At 37.5% G+C, this 20594-nt stretch overlaps 1 protein-coding gene and 1 pseudogene across 3 annotated transcripts in view; one reads left to right on the plus strand and one right to left on the minus strand.

The window, feature by feature from the left end:
• The window catches only part of Tmem131 (transmembrane protein 131), a 192204-nt gene that overhangs the window by 163576 nt on the left and 8034 nt on the right, over nt 1-20594 (minus strand). The window lies entirely within an intron of this gene.
• LOC106009350 (acyl-protein thioesterase 1 pseudogene) lies at nt 16274-17861 on the plus strand (annotated as a pseudogene). The gene has a single exon (XR_015447548.1). The product of XR_015447548.1 is annotated as an acyl-protein thioesterase 1 pseudogene (transcript).

Genomic DNA, 20594 nt, shown 5'->3' on the forward strand with positions numbered 1-20594 from the left:
ATTGTATACAGTACTTGAGACACACCAGCCACTACTTACTGGACACGTACTGTCAGGGCCTCTAACCAGTAATGATGAATCTGGGTGGATGTGACAAGCTCTGACTGGGCAGAACTTATGTGGTCATATAAACAGCACAGACTGTTTAAAAATTCCCTAGTGTAATGAGAATTATTGCTTCTACAAACCTGAAGAAATTTCCAATGGATTTAGATTGTGAAAAACTGGTCTACCCCTAGACAAATTTCAAAAGCTATTTTTTAAATATTTCTTTTGCCTGCCCATGGAAAAACGATCTAAATGTAATCCTGAATTCATAGAGAAGTGCTTGCTTTGGCAGTACATATACTAAAATTGAATTCACAGAGAAATAGTCAAGTATCCTAGTGTCACTCTTTCAACTGGGATAGTTAGCTAATAAGTAAGAAAAGAATAATAATGTAAGAATAATTTAGTAAAAGAATGAATAGAAGCTAAAAATAAATATTAATCAAAATGAAAATAAAAAACCTGAAGTTATCAAATTTTATTTTGTTGCTATTAACTTGACATAGGTAAATATATTTTTCCTTTGTCATAAAGTAAGTTTCTATCATGAATAATTAATACATTGGACTGATTCCTAGAGCTGACACCGAATACGTAAACCTCACAGAGCAAACCGGCTGCTCTCTGCTCTTTGCAGGATAATTCAGCAGAAGTTTAGACAACAAGGTGTCTGGCATCTAACTCAGAATGTTTCTAGTGTGGTTCATAGGGCCTAGAAAGGGCAATTTCTTGTAAACTACCTCACATATTACTTTTAAAGAATCTTTTTCTAGTTTTTGAAAGTACTTCTACTTTTCAAATCTAATTCCTTGAATTCTGATCTTATTTCTTCTTTCTTTTTAAAATAATTAATGAGCATTCTGGTCTTAAAAGTACTTTGGGAAATCAAAGAGAACAATATAACAGTATAAAATCTGAAGACGGGGTCCTCCTTCCCCATCTCTAAGGCTTCCTTGCACAAGCCAGTGTCAACACACTAGGCCTCAAGAATGTCTGCTGGGCTGAATACGTGGAATACCTTCTGACTAAGAAGCTCGCCCGCTCCACGGAAAATGAGTGCAATCTGGCTCATCTGGTATTATGTAAGTAGTCCGCCCATGTAACAACTGCAGGAGGCAGCCTTGGTCTAGCACTTACTCCATGCCACCCCTTACAGGTACTGTATTCAATACCCAGAGAAGGTAGCTATATGCCATAGACTAGGACCTTGGGCAAGAATGCTGTATATTTAGTCTCCACACAGCTAGGCAAGCTTCTCATGTACTGATGGTTTCCAGAGTGTTCACAGGTCTGAATTCTGCCCCACCTGCCTGCCACTTAACACACATTTTAAAAAGGCACACTAGTTAAGAGAGTGGCAAGGGCATTGAATCAGGCAGAACTTTGGAGCAGAGTTTTGACCTGCTGTAAAACTTAGTTACAGAAGTAGACCTAATATCCTCACCAGATTGTTCCCTCCATTAGACAAGCTACTCAATGAGTTGGCTTAGGTACACAGCTCCACTCCTTTCTGTGACACACACTTTGATATGTATCTTCCATCCTACACTATAATTATTTGTTTATGCCTGTCAATCTAACAAGAAATTCTTGGAAGCTAATGACTATGTCTTACAAGTATAGCCCCACTGCTCAACAGTACATTCAAAAATACTGGTTGCATGAAAGATGAACACTGACAGAAAATAAGAAGCATATCATAAAATAATACAGTGGGTAAATTTACTCATGTGTGACCACAAAATGGAATGTTTGAGAGGATTCTATTTTTTTAAATCCCAGACCACTGGCCAAAAAGAGAGAATTAAACATTAGCATATAAAGATCACAAGGAAATAAGAAATTTTAATAATTCAATTGTATATATAAAAACTGTACACTCACTAAATTTTGCAATAGATTTTTTCAAGAGGGTTGGCTGTAGGGCTAAAGGGAAGGTGGACAGATGAAGCATCCTAAAAAAACAGGTTTAACCTCTCATCATACAACCATACAATACTTCTGTTCCGTTTCAAGAGAAGAGGCTCCCAGGGATAAGTCACCTGCCCAAGGTAACCAATTTAGTCAGTACCAGAGTCTCAAGCTTTTCTCTAATCATACCATGCCACCTTAGTTACTGTGTTTTTTTTTAAACAGTTTTGTCTAAGGCTCTAAAGCTGGTTACTCTAAGCAAGATCAGTTTGAAAAGTGCTTACTTATAAACCCTAAAAGCTAAATATTTTACTTAGAAGGAACAAACAGTCTTGATAAGAGGCAGGTAAACTGAATCACGCTGAATGTATTTGCTCAGGGGTCCCACCTGGAGTCTGCCTCTCCTGATGCCCCTAGCACCTGCCTAGCCGGGTAACTGCCTAGAACTTGAGTTCTGTCCTTAGGCCTGCTCACCCCACCATATGGAGGACTTTTTGGTGTCAGAACTGTCTTTATCTTTCTAGACCCATCCCAGGGTGTGGCATTTAGTGAATACAAATTAACGAATGAATTTGCTAGCGCTCAGGCTAGCCTGGGGACCAGAAAAGAACTGAGGTTTGACTACTGATACAGGCTCTGAGAAGCTGTGTTTCAAGGGAAAAGAAAATTTGTTTAACCAATGTGTTGTCTTATTGTCTTGAGTGTTAAGACATCAATGTGAACTTCTGAGGTGAACTCAAAAATGGTCATGAACCAGCCCACCCGCATATAATTCCACTTCAACTGAGCTGAGCCCTGTGGAGCACCCCTCTCATGCACAACACAGGTCACACAGCAAGCACTCCTCTCTCCTTGTAGCAAATGCTCTGAGAATAAGCACCACCCTCAGAGGGGAGATGTTCAGACAGAAACATAAATCTTCAGAAAGTGTGCCAGCAGCAATGGCATGTGTCTGTAGGAGAGCCTGCGTGGAGCTTCCACTTGCCTTCACGAGGTGCAGACAGAGCCTGACCTGGCCCCCTGGCTAACATTATCAGGGGCTTACATTTATTCAGTCTCCAACTCACTACCCAAGTCAGTTTTCTAAAGCATAGCCTTGCTATCGGAATAGGCCATGACAACATTTATATTAATTAGCTGACAAACTCACTAAAGAAAAATTTGTTACAGGCACAGCAGTGCACGCCTGTAATCCCAGCACTCTGGGAAACTGAGGCAAGAGGATCAAAAGTTCAAGCCCAGCCTGGGCAGTGTAGTGGCTTAACAAGATCCTATCTCACAATAAAACAATAAAAAGGGGAGGGGATGTAGCTCAGTAAGAAGGCCCTGGGTTCGATTCCTACTACCACACACACAAAAAAGTTAATGTATTATGACTACTGACAGGTCCAAGTTGAGGTTTTAGCTTCAATTGTACAAGCAAGAAATCACCCTGTACATGGTACATATCTAAAGCCAGCCCCTAACAATGGGGATGGTAGAGTATGTGCTTAAAGACAGACAACTGGGATTTTATACCATTTTCTTCCAGACTCCAGAACTCTTTGGCCCCACGACCGCCCTTCCTTGATACAGACTCCTTCCTCTCTGTCTGCAGATGACCAAATGACTTACCTTATGTTTTTAAAAACATTTCCTTTTCAGACCCTAAATAATGAAACTTGTGGGCTTCTCTGATAGCTTCAAATGTATCTTTCTGTGCTGACAGCCTGCAGTGCCAAGTCTTAGTGTACTCATGCTGCATGAGACAGAAGCACAGCTACACACCCATTTGACAAAGGTAATGGTATATATGCCATTCTACTGAAACAAGGTGATGAATGAGAATCTGCAGGAACAGAATTGTCGTCTCAAAGTCCCAAGCTCACATTCTCACCAAGCTGGCACCCACTGTGTGTTCTCCCTTCCCAAGCTGTCTTTCCTACCACCCTGGACTGCCTGATGTCACAGTAAGTCATGTGAAATTACTCACTTTTCTTTTGCTCAGCACCTTTCACAGCAAGTGATGGTCTGATGTATAGTAGTTCAGGGACCCAAAAGGTCTATCTCCAGGTCAGTTTACCTGCGCAAACCAAGATTATGGCAACATTCCATTCCCTCCTCCTTGGTGATGGAGAATCACTTTAATAGTGCTATGGGCAGCACAGAAATATTTCCAGAAATGTTTTATAGCTGAGAAAAGTCTGTAACTAATTTCCCCAAGGAGATACACAGCTAGATAGACTAATCTATAAAGAAAAGCCATCCATCGGGAAAGTCCTGACCGCATCTCTTCACCAGGTGTGGCCCTCAGGCAGAAACCAGTCAGGCTGAAGAACAGGTGCTCAGTTGATTGGGTGCCAGGCCCCAGGACTGTGGCCAGAGAAGTGCAATGACTCAAGCCCATTCTTGCAGCAAGGACAAAACTCCAAGTGTTCTGGCCAACCTCTGATGGTCTGCCCTGCTGGGCATATCTACCTCATTTTCACCCAGGGATGTGCCAGTAGCAGCAAAGCAGAAGAAAGAAGCAGCAGGTGTCACAAACATCTTCTGGCTTGACTGTGTGCTCTGAAACTGGCCCTACTGACCTACTGACACTCAATCCTTCTTGGACAAATAAAAGCAAGTCTGTCTGGTTTAGAATGCAGTTTATGGAGGAAGAGCATAAAGTATGATTAAAATTATTATTCATCTCACACAGTGACTTCTGGCTTAAATAAACTACCTTAAAATTTCATCAATAGTTATTTAAACACGAAAAGAAGATAGGAGTCAAACACAATGCATTTTGCCGAGGTCCATCTGGTGTATTTCGCTGCTCAATTTCTCGAACTTCATGTCTTGCGATAGCCCTTTCCAGCTTCGACAGGGACTCCTCCAGCTTCTGGACCTGGTTCAGCAACAAGAGCATCGCCACCGCGAAGGCCACCACCACCAGCAGCTGCAACTTGGGCAGCATCATAATCCTAAGGAGCCCCATGAAACCCGCCGCTCGGGATCAAGACACACAGTTGGGGGGCGGGGAGCGGGGCCCAGGAGGCGAGGGTGACGCTGGGAGGAGTCCACCGGGCCGGAGAGCGACGCTCCGCAGCGTCCCCCTTCTCGCAGCTCCGGTCCCCCGCCCCCAGGCAGCAGCGCCAGAACCGCCAGAGCCGCTTCTCCTCAGCCGGCTGAGCGGCCGCCCCTCCAGAAGCCCGCGCAGCAACAGAGCGAAGCGGCGGCCGGCCGGGTTCTCGCCTGCCTCTGCTGCTTCAGTGCCCGACACCCGCGCCCGCCAGCCTGCCGGCCTCCCTCTTCCTTCTTTTCTTCCCTCCTGGCCAGTCAAACACAATACAAAGACAGCTGTGGAAGCTAAAGTTATAAACTAATTGCTCAGAGCTGTTGCAAAAAATTTTTTTTGTCAATATTAAGTACATGTAAGTCTTCACAAAGGATTCTGGGTAAAGGTCAGGGAGAAAACCTGAGCCTACAACACTGATATTTGTCATAGATCACTGAAACTGTTGACATGCAGAAGACGATGCTGCCGAAGGCCTGACAGGAAAAGAGGATATGCAAGAAGTGAGCAGCTGGTTCATGAGATAAACAGCAAAAGGGATGCAAAAAGTTAGCTGTGCTAAGTGGAGATGGGCGGGGGGATATCATTATTTGATTTTAACAGGAAAACAAAATTGAAACATAAGGCACAGTAACTGATACTTGCCTAAAATTACATTTCTAGTAGCACTTTACAAGTCTGAAAAGTTTGCACAGATGGCCAAATGCAATAGCCTGAGCAATTCTCAAAACTTTGTGAATAATCCATAAAAATTAATTTGAGTTATATCTGAAATTAACTACCTCTAAATGCTACCTATGATAGCCAAGCCATACACAATCAACACAATTAAAAGGCACAGTTTATAGTCTTTAGTACTAACATGTTTTCTTTCATATGTGCAGGTTAAGAAGAAAATCCTGTATGATTAATCTTCTTTAGTGTAAAGAAAAATGTCTGAGGCAGAGGAGAACAATACTGAAAGCGCTCTCTCTGTGGTGGGCAGAATAAGGTTTGCCAGTCCACTCTAAGATATCCATGTTATAATCTCATGATCCTGCAACTGTGTCAGGTTGGATGGACAAAGGGAACTAAGGTTGCTGGTAAATTTAAGGTTTCAATCACTGGATTTTAAGACAGGGAGATTATTTTGGATTATCTGGGTGAGCCCAACATCTTTAAAAGTGGAAAAAGGAGTCAGGAGAGGGAGAACCAGAGAGACAGTAACACGAAAAGGTGGTGACCCAACTTTGCTGGCTTTAAGAGCAGGAAGGGGCCCAAGCCACAGACTGTGGGTAGAAGCTGGAAACTCACGTAACTGAAAGAAACACAGACCTATCCACATTTTCATTTTAGCTCACAGATATTCATTTCAGACTTCTGCTCTCTAGAACAGTGAGACAATACATTTGTTTAGAGCCACTAAGTCTGTGGTTGTTACAGCAGCAGGGTACTAGTACATCACTCTACCCGACATTAATTACCAAAGTTTTTCTGTAGCAAAAGGTCAGGAATAATACTGGAAAATAACAATACTGTTCATACTGGAGAGAAATAAATGGTGTAGAGGTAAACTTGCTTCTGCACATAAGGAATAGGGAGGGACAAATGTACATTCCCAACCTGAAACAACCAAAAACTCAAACACAATACAGTAAAAGATAATTTTGAGATCCTGAACACCAGACAATGAAGGACAACAACCCCTGAGAGTTGGGAAAAGAACACTGTGAGTCCTATGACTGTCCCAGTTTACCAACTTGGGAGTTACTAGGCCATAGTGCAAGGAGGGGAAACTGGTGGAGCCCAGTGAACTCCAAGTTGATTGAGACAAAGGTGAGAATCCAAGGAAACCAAGATAGTGAGTTCACAGGAGACAATACTGAAGGAGAAAATACAGACACCCCAAAGAACAACAAAGAGTTCCCCATCAAGTACTTGACACAGTACCAATCACATGTACGTGTGGGTTAACTAAGCTGGGGAAAGACAGAAACCCTTGAAGGATTAGAGGGAAGAGTGCCCGGTGTTCATACAGGTTCAGGAATAGTGCCTATGACTCCCATAGGGAAAAAAAGTGGAAAAATGTGGAAAAATTGAAAGTGGAAAAATCCTTAGTTCACAGAACATTAGATAGAGGACTCAGAGTCTTGCCTCAGCTGTGAACAGTCCAAAACTGAGCAGTGCTCCAGATCCACATAACACAGCTTTAAAGCAAGACCTCAAGGAACTAGGGATATAGCTCAGTGGCAGAACCCTTGACTAACACATGTGAAGCCTTGGGTTCAATCCCTAGAACTGCATGTATGTGTGTGTGTGCACGTGTGTGCATGTGTGGGCACATGCATGTTTGTGTGTGTATATATAAGACCTCAAGAAGATGAAACTTTTCCAAGTAATTTAAACCTTAGAACAAAATATTTTGAGGAGTACAAAAATACTGGCAGCTATGAAAGTAAAACTCCCAATGTCTGGCATCCAATCAAAGATCACCAGACACACAAAGAGGCAAGACAACATGAGACAAATAATCAAGTGAAGCCAACCTAGAGTTAGCACAGATGTTAGACGGCAGACAACAAGACAGGCATTATAAATGTGCTCCATGTGTTCAGAAAGTAGAGAAATAGAAGATATAAAGAAATGAAATTATACTTCAAGATAAGAAATTATAATGTATAAGATTAAATATATAAAATGATATTAATGATAGATTAGACACTGCAAAAGAAAAGATTAAGAAACCCAAAAGCATATCAGTATATAGAACCTAGACAAAATGAAACACACAGAAAAATAAAAGTTCAAAATACTAAACAGTACAGTGAGCTGTGGGATCAACTTCAAGCTACTACATGGAAAACTGGAGTCTCTAAAATTGGGTTGGGAAGGCAACTCAGCAAGTACTTGTCTCAAAATAAGATTAAATTTCAAAAGGGCTGAGGATGTCATTCAGTGCTAGAGTGCTTGCCTATCATGTTATGACCCTGAATTCAATTCTTCCAGTACCAGAAGGAAAAAGAAAAAGCAAACACCTTACAAGAAAACAGTATTCCTTAAGACCAAATATGCAAAACTCCTAGAAAAATTTTAGCAACCCCCCCACAAAACCCTCAATACAGTAAAAAGACAATATAACAAATAAGAAATGCAAAGTTGGTAATTTCATATCAATCTTTTAAAAACTCAATAAACAGAAAAAACAGATGATAAATTCAACATTCATTTGCGAGTTTAAAAAAACTCTCATCAAACAAGATATCAAAAAGAACTTCCTCAAAGAGAAAGGATAACTATAAAAAACTACAGCTGGGCTGGGGATTTAGCTCAGTGGCGCCGTGTCTGCCTTGCAAGTGCAAGGTCCTGAGTTCGGTCCCCAGTAGCAAAAACAACAACAACAACAAAAACTATAGCTAACATCATACTTAATGGTAAAAGAATGAATGCTTTTCTCTAGGATTCTAAATAAGACAGGAATGTTAACTCTTACTACCTCTATTCAACATTGCACTGGAGGACTTGGGGAGTGCAATCAGTCATGAAAAATAATAGGTATCCAGACTGGAAAAGATGAAGTAAAACTCTTTATTTGCAGATACAATCAGCTGTGGAGAAAAGTCAATGGAATCTAGAGACTATCAGAACTAATGAGTTAGTTTGGCAAGATTAGCAAATACAACATTAACATAAGAAAATCAATTTATTTCTATATTCCAGTAATGAACTATGAGTAATTGAAATTTTTTAAAATATCATTTAGAACAGTATCACAAATATGAAATACTTAAAGACACAAATCTGACAACAAATATATATTTTATACTGAAAAGAAGACCAAACACTGGTAAGATGTCAGTTCTTCCCCAATTAATCTATAGACTCAATACAATCTCAATTAATATCTATGAAGGATTTGCTGCACAAATTGATGACTTTAAAATTCATAATAAAATATGAAAACATAATAAACAACTCTGAAAAAGGACAAAGTTGAAGGACTAACACTGTCTTATTTTAAAGCTACACTAGTCAGGTCAATGTAGTATTGTGCTCAAGACACACAAATAGCTTATTGGAACAACAGAATAACAGACATCAGAAATAAACCCACATATGTACAACTGTAAAGACATCACAGTGGGGAAAATATAGCAATTTCAACAAAGCGGGCCCTACAACAACTGGATATTAATATGCATAAAAAAGAATGTGGATCTGTATTTTTATATGTACTATATATAAAATGAACTAAAAATGGATCACAGATGTAAAGAGAAGATCTACAACTCTAATTCTAGAGAGAAACATGGGAGAAAATCTTTGTGACCTTGAGTTACACAAAGACTTCTTTTTTTTTTTTTGGTACCGGGAATCAAACTCGGGACCTTGCGCTTGCAAGGCAGGCGCTGGAACCACTGAGCTGAATCCACGGGCCCCCAAAGACTTCTTAAATACAATACCAAAATCATGATTTATAGAAGAACTGATAAACTGGACTTAACCAATTTAAAACTTTTCTTCAAAAGACATTGGTAAGAGAATGACAAAGCAAGCCACAGATTAGGAGGGAATCTTTGCAAACATACACTGTACTTCCAGAGGACTTGTATCCAGATTACATAAAGAAATCTCAAATTTCAAAAATAAAGCAAATAACTCAACATAAACATGGGCAAAAGTTTTGAAGAGACACTTCACCAAAGATGATATATGGATGGCAAATAAGCACATGAAAAGAATTCAACATCTTTATTTACATGGGAAATATGAATTCAAAATTACAATGAAACATGACATATCTGTTAGAAAGGCTTAGAAAAATGGACCATATCAATTGTTGATAAAGATATGGAAAAATTGGAACTCTTTTTTCTTTTTTTCTTTTTTTTGTCATGCTTGGTATCAAATCCAGGGTATGGTGAATGCTAGTCAAGTGCTCTACCACTGAGCTACATTCCTTAGCAGAACTGGAACTCTTACACACTGCTGGCATATGAATACAAAATGGTACATATGTATTTTTATTTTGGAAAACAAGCTCACAGTTTCTTAAGTTAAATGTATAACTATCATATGATCCAGAAATCCCATTCCTAGGAATTTACCCGAGAAATGGAACTAGAAGGACTTGCAAAACTTTTACATGAATGTTAAGAGCAACTTTGTAATGATGAATGAGTAAGTCATTATATAGTCATTCAATGGAATATAGTACTACTCAACACTACAAAGAAAGACTTAAGTGATACTCAAAAGTTGGATGAATCTTAAAGGCACTATACCAAATGAAAGAACCACAGTGTCAAAATTACAAACATTGTATGACTGCATTTATATGACATTCTTGGAAAGAGACCCCTACAGTATATAGTCTATACAGTCTACAGTACAAAAACATCAGCTGCTACAAAGGTTCGGAAGTGAACACAAGGTGACTGTATGGGGATAGAAATGGAGTTTTGAGGGGCAATGGAACTGTTCTGTGTACTGACTGGCAGTGGTTACACAAATCCATAATGCATTAAAACTCAGAGAACTACACAGAAAAACAATTTAAAATATTGTTAAACTACCACAGTCCCCCTCTGCCCCGCTGCTTTCATCTGTCAGCATATTTAGGAAATCACTTAACAGCAGATTCTAGAGATCTTCCTCATTCTTTTTTATATGCGCAGAATGACTCATTAATGTGAATATGACAATTTACTCAATTGCATTATGGACATTTAGACAGTTCTGATATTTTTCATTTACAAATAAATCATGTTATGAATAAACTTATGTATGTGCATTTGTATTAGTGTGTCTTCAATTCCTAGAAATGGGATTGCTAAGTTAAAATTTTAAACATGTACACAGTTTTATTAGATACTGTGCTTTTTTTTCCATTAAGGTTGTGCCTGTTTTTTGTGTTCTTACCAGTAAGGTATGAAAACATGTACATTCTCACAGCCTTACTCCAAGAGTTGTCAAACCTTGAAATTTTACCATTCAAGTAAGTGAGAAATGACATTTCATTTGCATTTATTTTTCCTAAGACAAAAAGGATATCAATTAAAAAAAAAATTTAATATAGCTTTATAGACATAATTCACATGATACAATTTGCCCATTTAAAGTACATAATGCATAGTTTTTTAGTATATTCACAGAGTTATACAACCATCACCACTACCTAACTCTAGAGCATTCTAATCACCCCCAAAAGAAACTTGGTAACTATTAATTATTCCCCATACCTCTCTTCCACAGGCCTAGGTAATAACTCTATTTTCTGTCTCTATGGACTGGCCTATTTGAACATTTTATATATGTTTCAGATAAAACATTTAGATGTTTTTTTGTGGTCACAGATGGTCTTTTGTGAGTGGATCTGTTCAATTCTCATGTTTTCAAGGTTTACCCATGTTGTATCATGCATCCGTACTTCACTTCTTTTTTATGGATGAACAATATTGTTTGACGTCTCTATTCATTAGTCAATAAGTACTTTAGTTGTTTTCACGTTTTGGCTAGTATAAATAATACTGCTAATGAACATTCCTGTACACATTTTTGCAAGTTTTTCTTTTTCTGCCTATTGGGTACATTCCTAGGAGCAGAATTGCTGGGTTATTTGGTAACTCCATATTTAGCATTTTTAGGAACTACAATACCAGACTGCTTACCAAAGCAGTTCCACCATCTTATGTTCCACAGAGCAACATGTAACACTCCCACATCCCTATATCCTTGTCAATTCTCATTATCTCTTTTATTATGGCCACACTAGCAGGTATGAAGTAGAATCTCATTTTGGTTTTCATTTGTATTTTTCTTGTAGCTAATGACGCTAAACATATTTTCATAGCTTATTGTGTGTATCTTCTTTGGAGAAAGGCCCTTTCGGATTCTTTACCCATTTTAACGGGGCTATCTCTTTATTAAGTTCTTTATATATTCTAGATATATAGCCGTAATCACAAGATTTCCAAAAAATTTCTTCCATTCTGTGAGGTATCTTTTCACTTTCTTTAAAGTGCCCTTTGAAGCACAAAAGTTTTCAATTTTGATGAAGACTAATTTACTTATGTCTTTTGTTATTTGTGCTTTGTTTCATATCTAGAAACTCAATGTCTACAGTAGGGTGAAGAATGACTCCCCAAGATATCCATGTCCTAATCCAGGGAATCCTACCTTTTATGGCAAAAGGGATTCTGTAGATGTGATTAAACCAAGGACTTTGACACAGGGACATTATCATGGATATCAGAACAGCCAAACAAAACCACCCCGAGGAACAGAGAACAATGTGAGAATATAAGAAGCTGGCATGAATCAAGAGGATGGACAGACGAATGTGAGGATGGAAGCCACCAGTCAAAAAATACAGAAAGGCTCTAGAAGACAGAAAATTTAAGGAAATGGTGTCTCCCCTGAAGCCTCTGGAAGCAGCACAGACCCACCAACATCTTGAAGAGAATACATTGTTTTAAGCCATTAAAGTTGTGTTAATTTGCTACAGCTTCAACAGAAAACTAATATAGGATCCCAGGTGTTTAAATTTGGAGCTGGTCACATAGGTACCTTCTTGTTTAGCACCTATCAAAATTCCACACTTCATATGTCTATTACTGAAATTTCTATTCTGTTCCACTAATCTGTCTTTTTACACACCAGTACCTTACCAATTCCAATTATATAACAGCTTAAGAGCGTATTTTAATAACTCCTTGTGCCAGCCACCCTTTGAATCTTCCTTTTTCAGCATTCGTCCAACATTCCTACATGTTTATTTTTCCATATGATCTTTATCATCAACTTCTCTAATTTCATAAAAAATTTTGTTGGTATTTCAAAAAGTACTAAGTTAACTAGGAGAGAACTGTTACCTTTATGATGTTCAGTGTTCCTAGCCAAAGCATCTTTCTACTGTTCAAATCCATTCTCTGTTCATTAAGAATGTTTTAAAGTGTCACTCAAATTCTGCATTTTTCTTGTTAATTTTTAAAACTATGTTTTTATTATTGCTGCTATTAGTATGGATACCTTTCTGCAACATCTGAAATGTGCCACAAACCTTTTTATTTTTTTTTTAAAGTTTTGGTTAAAAAAAGAAAAGCCCACAACATAAAAATACATGCACCAACAAGAGCACACAAATGTGTAGAGAAGTGTGTGAGAGATGTGGCCTGGCAGCTCCAAGTAATCCAGTCCAGTGGCCTCCAGTGATAGCTTTTCAGAGGGAACACAGCCTTGGGTTAATCCACCCGGCCATTCATCTACTCCCATTCCAACTGCCCAAGTCAGTAGCTTAAAGTCAAACACCATAACACAACTTCACTGGATAAAATACACCTCTACCTCTAATAACTCCCAAGACTAAAATTAAAAAACACAAGAACTTTCCTAATTATCATCAAGAACATCTAACTTTAACCAATTATCATGATCATATTTCACAATGAAACATGTAAGATATTTAAACACCAGAAAAACCAGAAAAAAGACAAAGATGCCCTTTTTCTTATCAGTCCTATTTAAAATTGTTGTAAAGCTCTAGCCAACACAAATACTTCCTACTTACAATTTAATCTTGAAATACTAAGTTGTTATTTAATCACTTTGAACCTTCAGAATGTCATTTTTATATGGTTCAATTTAATATATGTATAGGCATGGATGAAAGGAAAATGAAAAACAATATAAAGATGTCAGTAAGATCCAAATTTATCTCACATTTTATCAATATAATTCTAATCAAAAGGCAAATAAGAATGTTAAATTTTTTCACAAAATAACTTCAGGGTCTATATGGAATAAAAAGAAGATAGACAAGAAAACAGTTTTGGAAGAATAATAATTTAAAGGGAGGAAATGACCTGGTAGGCTAGCTAATAAAATATATAAATAAACTGTGTTGCTTAAAATAAACTTAAATAGAAATTGCAAATATACATTTAAGGAGGAAAAATCTCCTTAGGAATCAAGAAAAAGACCCAACTATGTAACAGAATGTAAATAAAAAGGAAACATTGTATAAACTGCAGTAAGTGTTATTAAGGAAATCATATCTGATGCTAATATCCTGGAAAAAATTAGATATTTGGATTTAAAAATAGAAACATGGGGCGGGGGATTTAGCTCAGTGGCACCGCACCTGCCTCGCAAGTGCAAGGTCCTGAGTTTGATCCCTTTACCGCAAAAAAAAGAGAAAAGAAAAATGTAGATAAAGTATTGATATAATGCTTTATGCACAGACCTTTTCAGGTACAAGAAGAGAGGCAGAAACCACAAAAGAAAAGTTACAGATCTAGCTAACAAAATGATAACAGAAAAGCAAAAATACAAAAATTCAAATATAAATACAGACCTGGAAAATTATCAAGCCTTTAATTAAGCATTTTTTTAAGTTAAAAAAAATTCAAACTAACGAAAAAAATGACAAAAACATGATCAAATGACACAATAGAAGCACTGTACAAATGGCCGGTAAACGTATAAAAGTTTTCCATCTAAGCTGAGTGTGGTGGTGCACATCTATAAACTGAAGCAGAGGATTACAAATTTCATCTCAGCCTGTGCAACCTAGTAAGACCCTGCCTCAAAGTACAAAATAAGTGCCACCTGCCTCACAAGCACAAGGACCAGAGTTCCATCACCGGTACCAAAAAAACCCCCACAAAATAAAAAGGGGCCTGGGAGGTAGCTGAGCACAAATGTTCTGTGTTCAATTCCCAGTATAATCCAGAAATCAATCAATCAGGAAGTTAATAACAAAAGTGTTCAGTCTTACTAATAATTGTTTTAAAGTCAAAACTCAGTATAGTGGCGCATGCCTATAATCCCAGCACTCAGGAGGCTGAGGCAGGAGGATCGTTGCGTGTTCCAGGCCAGCCTGAACTACATAGCAAGACCCTGTCTCCAAAAAACCAAACCAAACCAAATAATAATAATAACAAAGATTTAAAAACCTGACAACTTTGTTGGCAGATTTGCAAGAACTTAAAAGAATGGAAACAGCCAATGTAGGGAAATAGGCACTATCATACAGTACTGGTGAATTGATATGGTCTTCCTCAAAGGCAATTTGGCAGCATCTTTTATTTAAATGGAGTATGGAAGGGAGAAGAGAGATGAGAAAGGTCAAAGACCAAAAAATGGATGCCTGAAGCTGACTCTTGATTTGTTACAATTTTTCACCATTTACTAAACTATATTTTATAATTTGTTTTAGTTTTACAGTCAACATATATTTTTGCTTGATTAAAAAATTTCCAAAGTAAAACAAAAGCAAAACAACTAAGTTACCAAAACCAACCTTGAAATTGTAAATACAGTTATTTTATGTTATACTGCCTCACTTTACTGGAGGTTAAAATGGTGATTAAACTTACAAATAAGTACTACCAGCAGTACTGACAGCCACAGGTGAATTATAGCAAAGGACAAACAGATTTGGGGGTTGACAGAGAACTGTTGCCCATGCAGGGTTAACGTGAGGATTAGATAAGCCAGGCAATGTAATCAGCATGCACCTGATACAAAGACAGTGCTTGACAAACATTAGCAATCCTCATTAAGCAGCAGCATCAGGCAATTACAGGCATCACCCATTACAGACAAGCACTGATACACACTTCTGAAATAGTGAAAATCAAATGTGTATGAAAATTATCATTTCCGCAACACTTTTTCATTCTAGTTCTCTCCCTTCAGGTCTCACCACTTCTCCTACAGCCTCAGTCTAGATTTGGAATGTGCTCCACAGGTCCACACATCAAAATCCTGTTCCCAGTATGCTGCTATTGTGCAGTGGTAGAACCTTGTGTCCTCAAAGGGGACTGTGTGAGCTTGGTGCCTTCCTTTCTTTTTCACATCCTGGCCATAGGTGAGTAGCTCTGTTCAATCACTGGCTCCCTGCCATGATGTACTGTTTTGCCACAGGCCCAAAAGCAATGGGGCCAAATGACTATCCCTGGAAACCTCCAAAGCTATGAGCTCAAATAAACCTTTTGTAGGTAGGTGGTGCATACCTGTAATCTAGCCTGGACAACCTAGTGAGACTCTCAGAACCTAAATTATAAATAAAACAAAACAAAAACCCCAAACTTGTTTTAAAAGGGATGAGGATGCAGCTTAGTGGTAGAGCACTTGCCTAGCATGTGTGAGGGTCTTGGTTCCATCCCCAGAACTGAAAATAAAAAAATCTTTTTTCCTTATAAGCTATAAAATGTATCTGTTATTGTAGCAGAGTCTAGCATCACCTATCAATACAGAACTCAGCATCTTGAATCACTTTCTTCTTTTCTTTCTGCGGTACTGTGGATTGAATCTGGGGTCTCCAGCATGTTAGGCAAGTACTCTACCACTGAGTCATATCCCCAGCCATTTTTTTTACTTTTTATGTTGAAACAGGGTCTAAGTTGCCCGGGGTAGCCTCGAAATTCTGATCCTCTTGGGTCAGCCTTCCGAGTAACTAGGATTATAGGTGTGCAGCAGTGCACGTGGCTGGATATAACATTTTAAAGGGGTTCAATAAGCTGAGTGTGGTGGCACACACCTGAAATCCCAGCTACTCAAGTTCAAATTCAGCCTGGGGAATTTAGTGAGACTCTGCCTCAAAATAAATATTTTTTAAAAAGAGTCAAGAGTGTAGCTCAATGGTAGAGTACTTGCCTAGCATGCATGAGGCCCTGGTTTTAATCTCCAATATATCCCACCCCCCAAGAAAAGAAACTCCAAAACCCCCCAAAACAAACAAACAACTCAAACTTCACATCCAAGGGTAATACAACCCAGGCTCTAACTCTCAGAAGCTCCTGAATTATATAGGTATAAATAAACACAGATATACTGAGGAAGGAATTGACAATATTCAGAAATCATTTTCTATTTACAAGACTCTAGGATTCCAATAAAACTGAATCTTCCTTAACATCTGCTTCTTCTGTCTTGTGTTAATTCCCTCTCCAACACGATTCTTTTGTCTAGCAATAAATCAAGAGAAAGATAAGCTGCCTAGTTCAGTAAGGCAGACCCCTAAATAGATAATAAGCCCCTACATCTGGACCATAACCACTGCTACATCAGCTCCAAAACGTAAATTCCCCGGCCCAGAGTGCACTCTCCCTTCTGCTTCTGATGCGCTGTCCTCCAAACCGGTGGATGTGCAGCAATAATATGTCTGCTGTGATGGCAGCCTTTGTGCCCACTGCTTGGAAGGCCACCGCTGCGGTTATTTTCCTTCATGGATTGGGAGATACTGGGCATGGATGGGCGGAAGTCTTTGCAGGTATCAGAAGTTCACATTATCAAATATATCTGCCCACATAGGCCAGTTATGCCTGTAACATTAAACATGGCTATGCCTTCTTGGTTTGATATCATTGGGCTTTCACCAGATTCTCAGGAGGATGAACCTGGAATTAAACGGGCAGCAGAAAATGTAAAAGCTTTAATAAAGCAAGAGGTGAAGAATGGCATTCCTTCTAACAGAATTATTTTGGGAGGATTTTCTCAGGGAAGAGCTTTATCTTTATACACTGCTCTAACCACACAGCAGAAACTGGCAGGTGTCACTGCACCTAGTTGCTGGCTTCCACTTCGGGCTTCATTTCCACAGGGTCCTATCAGTGGTGTTAACAAAGGTATTTCTATTCTTCAGTGCCATGGACATTGCGACCCTTTAGTTTCCCTAACGTTTGGTTCCCTTACTGTTGAAAAACTAAAATCATTGGTAAATCCAGCCAATGTAACCTTCAAAACCTATGAAGGCATGATGCATAGTTCGTGTCAACAGGAAATGATGGATGTCAAGCAATTCACTGATAAACTCCTACCTCCGATTGATGACACCAAGAGGTCTTGTGTAGAAAGACAGCAGCAGCACTGTAGTAGAATATAAACTTTTTCCCATGTCCAATCTTAAAACTTCTAATGTTTGCAGTGTTAAAATGTTTTGGAAATACACATCAATGATATATAACAAATAATGTTTCCTCATGGGAAATTTATGATCTTTTAAATTTCTATACATGTATTTGTATATGTGATCCAGAATATACCAGCATTAAAATAGGTGAGGCAGGGAGGTTCTTTTTCTCAAATATAGTTCAGCAAAATAATAAAATACTGCAACAAAATTTTTTTATTACATCATTTCAAAATTACCAGTATCCTAATGATAATTTGTTCAGGTAAAATGAACAGTTTAGGTATAAATGATTTATGCATGCTGTTGCTTAGTCTATGGATTTATTCCAAAATTGCTTAGTCACCATGCAATGTCTGTATTTTTCTATATATGTTCATTATACATAATGATTGTAATACGTAAGAATTAGATGTTATTACATTATCCTTTTTTTTTTTTTTTTTGGTACCAGGGATCAAACTCGAGTCCTTGTGCTTGCAAGGCAGGGGCTGGAACCACTGAGCTAAATCCCCGGCCCTATTACATTATTCTTGATAATAGGGATAATGCTTTTGTCAGTAAAGAGTAACATGGCTCTCTTCATCTAATGGCCCCTTTATTTGGGGGATCAGTTTTTCTTTTCCTTGATGGTATTTCTTTTTAATATTTTCTTTTCTCAAGAAAAAATTGTTTTCTTTTGTGATTATCCTTCATAGCAGACCAAATATATTGCCTCTCTGCCATATACATCTACAGTCAATACAGTCTATAATTTGACATTCTGAATTACAGACACGTGGTATTTGAAATCTATATAACTTTAAAAGAAACTAAACATTACTTAAACTTCTTATATATTTCAAATAATTATACTTTAGTTCAAATTTAGACTTATTTAGTTACCTAGAATTCAGGTAATAAAATCTTATTTTTTCTGTAAGCAGTTGAATGAATAATTAGATCATATTCTGGTATGTACAGAAATATTTAAGACTGATTTTAAAAGCTAATTTCTTATTGAGTCTCCTTGCTGCATTACTTTTTTGTATATATGTTTGAAACCAACTACTGTAGAAAACAGTCCACTAGAAAAAATTGCTAGGGTCCGGGGATTTAGCTCAGTGGTTCCACTGCCTGCCTCAAAAGCACAAGGGCCCGAGTTTGATCCCCGGTACCAAAAAAAAAAGAGAAAAAATTGCTTTACTTTTATCTGCCAATGGTCTTATTTGAAATTTTCACTTCAAATTATTTTTTAAAATTAGTCTTTTGTGCAAACACAAAAACAAATCATTTGATTTTAAATAGTCAAAATTTCCAGATTAATAGTAAAAAATTATTTGAAAACAAATTTGGGGGTAATAAAGGTTAATCAGAACCCTATAAATATGGAAAAGTTACCATACAGCTTAAAATGTGGCAAAAAATATATGCTTAATATTTCTGAACTATGTTAATTTTCTGCTGTGTTTCAACTTACCAAAGCAATGTTAAGAATGCATCTTTACGGTGCTAATTGATCATGGAAATAATCTGGTAATGGACTACACAGGATGTTTATAATGAAGCCATATGTTTATCTGGATTTAAAAGTTTTAAACAATCATTTACTATTTCATTCTGCTTTACCTTGAAGAACTGTAGACTTACTTCAGTTATACAAATCAGTAAGATCTTATTTATAGCAAGAAATCTTCTGTTGAAATGTTGTGCTGTAATGTAGGACAATGTAAATGTTTTTCATGGTTTCTATTGATGTGAAATAAAATATAATTCTGACTTCTTTGTGGAAAAAGAACCACATAAATTCCCTGTTGGTAGTGCTGATCATTAAATCACTGTCCATCTGCTAATCAAAAAGCAGTACTTCAGATAACTGTATATCACTACGCCATAGGGGGGCATTTTTTAAAGTGGCTCAATTTTATCTGAGTGTTGTCTGAAAGCACACTGTGCTACCAAATCCCTCTTGAATGACAAACTATATATCACAAGGCTCCTTACAAATGCAGTTAAGATATAAGGAACGCCTTCAATACCATAAATAACTCTCCCCAAAATCATCTGCTTCCACTTCAATCATTCCCAAAACAAAATCCAAGTGGGGGCCACTGCCATACTATGAATACAAACTGCTAATTAAATTTAATCAGTAAAATTAGCTTAGGCTATTTCTCACTTTACCTGTGAGACATTTTTTAACCATTGCATTTTTCAATCCAAATGTATTAACTATGTAAAGTAACTATGTAAAATTTTAAGAATCAAATTGCCATATTATTTTGCTATAATTAAAAATGATTTCAAAAATACAATTACTGGAATTATAGAGGGGATAAAATACATTTCATTTTACAGACAAGGAGCTTGAAGGAATGCCTTAACCATGTACTTTTTCTTAGACTTATCTTTTAAGTATTATTTTTGATGCCATTGAAAATCAAAATGGACTTGTTTAACTCAAGATTTCAGTGTGTGGCTAGTTGTGAATATGTAGGGTTTGTTTTAAATTAAAAAACATAAGTCTAACCAAGGAGATGAAAGATTTGCACATTGAAAATCATAAAACACTGCTCAAAGAAATTAAAACACAAATGAAGAAAACACTATCCCACATTCATAGATTGGGAAGAATTATGATGTCAATACCACCTAAAGTGATCTACAAATTTGATGCAATCCCTATCAAAATAAAAATAGCCCTTTTTAGCAGAAATAGAAAAATTC

This window comes from Heterocephalus glaber, unplaced genomic scaffold (genome assembly GCF_053883595.1).
Source record: "Heterocephalus glaber isolate CG9 unplaced genomic scaffold, H.glaber_assembly_v1.0 deba00000470, whole genome shotgun sequence".
NCBI lineage: Eukaryota > Metazoa > Chordata > Mammalia > Rodentia > Bathyergidae > Heterocephalus > Heterocephalus glaber.